Source organism: Saccostrea cucullata, unplaced genomic scaffold, assembly GCF_032062105.1.
Source record: "Saccostrea cucullata isolate Sc308-1 unplaced genomic scaffold, CSIRO_AGI_Scuc_v1 ctg20786, whole genome shotgun sequence".
In the NCBI taxonomy this organism is placed as follows: Eukaryota; Metazoa; Mollusca; class Bivalvia; order Ostreida; family Ostreidae; genus Saccostrea; species Saccostrea cuccullata.
In genome coordinates this window covers 906-5,820 of record NW_026933806.1, presented here as the reverse complement: position 1 = coordinate 5,820, position 4,915 = coordinate 906, and the positions used below count along the sequence as shown (strand labels likewise).

The 4,915-nt window shown below is 31.9% G+C and overlaps 1 long non-coding RNA gene across 2 annotated transcripts; it reads right to left on the bottom strand.

Moving 5' to 3' along the window:
- Positions 1-881: 881 nt before the first annotated feature.
- Positions 882-4,464, bottom strand: LOC134239385 (uncharacterized). 2 transcript variants are annotated; one of them, XR_009986216.1, is made up of 5 exons: positions 4,358-4,464; positions 3,594-3,676; positions 1,929-2,034; positions 1,165-1,247; positions 882-1,088 (listed from the first exon to the last, which is right to left on the bottom strand). It is a non-coding gene; the product is annotated as an uncharacterized LOC134239385 (long non-coding RNA). The 2 variants fall into 2 exon arrangements; XR_009986215.1 differs by lacking the exon at positions 882-1,088 and having other exon boundaries at positions 1,164-1,247.
- Positions 4,465-4,915: the final 451 nt, after the last annotated feature.

Below are 4,915 nucleotides of genomic sequence, written 5' to 3'. Positions count from 1 at the left end.
TACTGAAAAAAGTTGACGAAATGCCCCCCCCCCCCCCCCCTCCCCGCCACCACCACCAAATAGAATTTTCAAGTTTAAAGATTTTTTTTTAGCTTTCCTGGCTGATGTAAAATACGGTGCGTACTAAAGATATTTCTTTTATTTATTTAAAACTACTATTTCAAAATAAAATATTATAGCAGAAAAGAAGACCGGGGAGTTTTGAGTATGCCTGGGGTGTAGCCTGGTTCCGACTTCGCCTACCCATAACGCTCCTCACTCCTTTGCAAAGCCCCGTCCTTAGAATCACACACATGAGCAGTTACTATTTGTCGTGAAATAAAGTTTAGTTCAGTGGAAGGTCCTGAAAAACAACTCAATTTATAAGGGGTAACTAGTATCAAAATATTTAACATTTTTATGTCACTTAAACTGGAATTCAATTATCGAACAAATAACTTTAATAGGGTTATATTTTTTTCAGGCGAGAGAACAGTGACGTAGCATCGTTTCTGAAAATTCAAGCTACCTGGCTGAAAACAACTTGACAAGCAAAAAAAAAAAACAACAAGGAAATTGTCCAAACTTGAAAATACATAGGCGTCGGAACCGGGCAGGGGGGGGGCTTAGCCCCCACTTTTCTTTCCAAAGATAGACTTAGTATAGACATCCACCAAATGTTTTCCCATAGACTTCCATACAAACTTGAGCCCCTGTCACTCATACATATATTGAATTTTGGGCAAATGACCTTTTTGCCGTGAAAGTTCGAGATATTGGAAAACAAAACATGCCAGAAAAAATATACCGTCACGCGGCACTTTTACTTTCAATTTCCATTTGTTTACAACAAGGTGCGTTTGACACCAAATGAAAATCTCTAACCAAAGGGCACCCCTCCCTTCAAATTTTTACCTGTAACTCCTATATATCTCAAAGAATCCCAAGTCTTGCTATGAGATTTTTATCAACTTTATTTCACTAGTCAGATACATAACAAGTCTTTTCTCTTATTGACCAACCATGCGCCAGCTAGCATTTTCTCCTCCGCACAACTTTGGGTGTCCAAAATGTCTGCGCCCATGTATTTGTTTATGTAGGGGTTTTTCCTATAGAGTAAAAGAAACATTTATAAAAAGTGGTCAATTTAGTATATTTAGAACACATATCCATTGGTTATCTCACCTCTTGAAAATTGGGACTGTCAGTCCTAGCTTAAGTACACCATTGGCTGTTACATTTCACACCCCCGTCAATCAGACCCACATCTGTGAAACAGAAAAGATGTCTATAAATTGAAGCATTTTTCTATTTTTCTTTCAAACTTTTGAAATAAAATGATTAATCTAGCATATGTTTTGCTTGTTTTTCTTATTATCTCTAAAAAATTCTCAAGATAGGTCATGTTTATCATTCAGGGTAGCAGGTACCCGTTATTAATGAAAAATGAAGAAAATCAGCAGTTTTTTGTATGAAAATACTGAGTTATGGAAAGAGGGAAAACTAATGTAGATAAAATAATCAATGGAAAGAAAGAGAATTATATCTAGTTCAAATGTACATAAGATTACTTGGAATTTTATCAGCAACGGGTTGCTGGCATCAGAGAATCAAATACATCCCCACTGAAAATTTTGTAATTTTGAAGGGGGTGACCTACATTTTAGCCAATTTCCATGAACATTTTATGTAATTGGTGTTAAATATGTATATTCTCATAAAAGGCAAACATATTTATTTGCATATCATTTATTATTATTGACATAATTAATAAATTGATTAAATGCCAAGGGCAGATAAATCATATTGTCCGACTGAATACTGCTCAATTGTAAGCAAAGTGCTTAAATAACTGCAGTTCTGAAGAAATTTATTTTCTAATAATCTATAAAAAGTTCTAAATAAATTAATTATTAAGAGATTAACTAGATTTTCTAAGAAAACCATACCTTGGAACTCTTAATGGAAGCAAAGGGATCATCCTCAGAGTGTCCATGTGTTGTTCATTGTAAGGGGGGAGGGTTCATTAATCTCCTCCATCTTAAGAATGCATTGCTGAAATACATTTTATTTTATTAAAACATACTGATAAATGCATGTAGTAGCTTATATTGTATTTTTTTATTATTTACATCATCTTTTGAATTTTTTTATAAGCATTTGTGCTGAAATAGCTTTAAACTAATCATGTTTAAATACAATTTACTCAGATAATTATTTAAAAAGTATCTAAGAAATTGGAAAAATAACTGCAGATAAGAATGACTCTTAGTTGTTCAAATAAACCACATTTAAAAAAAATCCTTCATTTTCAAGCATCATTAGAGTACAAAATTACCCCCCCCCCTTCTTTTCTGCAGAAATCAAGATTAGATATGGCAAGGAGGAGGGATATTCAGACACTTTTTTCATCATTTTTTCAATAATAATTTTGCAAATTTCTTGTTTTTTCAATGTATTTTCTGCTAAAATATATTTTACAGTATTTTAATTTAAATTTCCTACTAGTAATCTCTAAGTTTCACCAAAAGTATAACTTTTATATCAAGCCAGCACTGATTACATGACTAAAATTGGCTTTGCTGCTGGATTAGGCCCCTTGTTTAAAATCAAAGTAACCTAATTATTTAACAGAAGTCTAATTTTGTTATAAGTTATACAATCAACTCTGATTAACACAAATTTGAAAGAGGATTAGTCAGTCTATTCCAATGTCTGCACTCATAAAATACATGAATTTAAATGAATTTCTCAAACTGCGAGGGGGATATTCATATGTTTTGTGAATTGATGATGCCCATAAATATCAATATTGTATCATTTACAATATTCACAGTAAATTTCAGCATAAATTTTAATTTAAAACTATTTACATCTACATTTATTGAAAAAATGAGAGCTAGAGCAAAAATTTTGGCATTTTTTCACCATGTGCAGTCCCCATTGTGAGCCCCAATTTACCCAAACCCTCTAATTTTTAAACAAATAGTAAAAACTAACTAAAATATGTTCTCATTGCCAAAAAAATAGGAACTGATTGATTATTTGGCTGTAATCAATGTTTATCCATGAAATAATACCTATTCTATAGGACAAACACCACCAAATGTTTTCCCATAGACTTCCATACAAACTTGAGCCCCTGTCACTCATACATATATTGAATTTTGGGCAAATGACCTTTTTGCCGTGAAAGTTCGAGATATTGGAAAACAAAACATGCCAGAAAAAATATACCGTCACGCGGCACTTTTACTTTCAATTTCCATTTGTTTACAACAAGGTGCGTTTGACACCAAATGAAAATCTCTAACCAAAGGGCACCCCTCCCTTCAAATTTTTACCTGTAACTCCTATATATCTCAAAGAATCCCAAGTCTTGCTATGAGATTTTTATCAACTTTATTTCACTAGTCAGATACATAACAAGTCTTTTCTCTTATTGACCAACCATGCGCCAGCTAGCATTTTCTCCTCCGCACAACTTTGGGTGTCCAAAATGTCTGCGCCCATGTATTTGTTTATGTAGGGGTTTTTCCTATAGAGTAAAAGAAACATTTATAAAAAGTGGTCAATTTAGTATATTTAGAACACATATCCATTGGTTATCTCACCTCTTGAAAATTGGGACTGTCAGTCCTAGCTTAAGTACACCATTGGCTGTTACATTTCACACCCCCGTCAATCAGACCCACATCTGTGAAACAGAAAAGATGTCTATAAATTGAAGCATTTTTCTATTTTTCTTTCAAACTTTTGAAATAAAATGATTAATCTAGCATATGTTTTGCTTGTTTTTCTTATTATCTCTAAAAAATTCTCAAGATAGGTCATGTTTATCATTCAGGGTAGCAGGTACCCGTTATTAATGAAAAATGAAGAAAATCAGCAGTTTTTTGTATGAAAATACTGAGTTATGGAAAGAGGGAAAACTAATGTAGATAAAATAATCAATGGAAAGAAAGAGAATTATATCTAGTTCAAATGTACATAAGATTACTTGGAATTTTATCAGCAACGGGTTGCTGGCATCAGAGAATCAAATACATCCCCACTGAAAATTTTGTAATTTTGAAGGGGGTGACCTACATTTTAGCCAATTTCCATGAACATTTTATGTAATTGGTGTTAAATATGTATATTCTCATAAAAGGCAAACATATTTATTTGCATATCATTTATTATTATTGACATAATTAATAAATTGATTAAATGCCAAGGGCAGATAAATCATATTGTCCGACTGAATACTGCTCAATTGTAAGCAAAGTGCTTAAATAACTGCAGTTCTGAAGAAATTTATTTTCTAATAATCTATAAAAAGTTCTAAATAAATTAATTATTAAGAGATTAACTAGATTTTCTAAGAAAACCATACCTTGGAACTCTTAATGGAAGCAAAGGGATCATCCTCAGAGTGTCCATGTGTTGTTCATTGTAAGGGGGGAGGGTTCATTAATCTCCTCCATCTTAAGAATGCATTGCTGAAATACATTTTATTTTATTAAAACATACTGATAAATGCATGTAGTAGCTTATATTGTATTTTTTTATTATTTACATCATCTTTTGAATTTTTTTATAAGCATTTGTGCTGAAATAGCTTTAAACTAATCATGTTTAAATACAATTTACTCAGATAATTATTTAAAAAGTATCTAAGAAATTGGAAAAATAACTGCAGATAAGAATGACTCTTAGTTGTTCAAATAAACCACATTTAAAAAAAATCCTTCATTTTCAAGCATCATTAGAGTACAAAATTACCCCCCCCCCCCCTTCTTTTCTGCAGAAATCAAGATTAGATATGGCAAGGAGGAGGGATATTCAGACACTTTTTTCATCATTTTTTCAATAATAATTTTGCAAATTTCTTGTTTTTTCAATGTATTTTCTGCTAAAATATATTTTACAGTATTTTAATTTAAATTTCCTA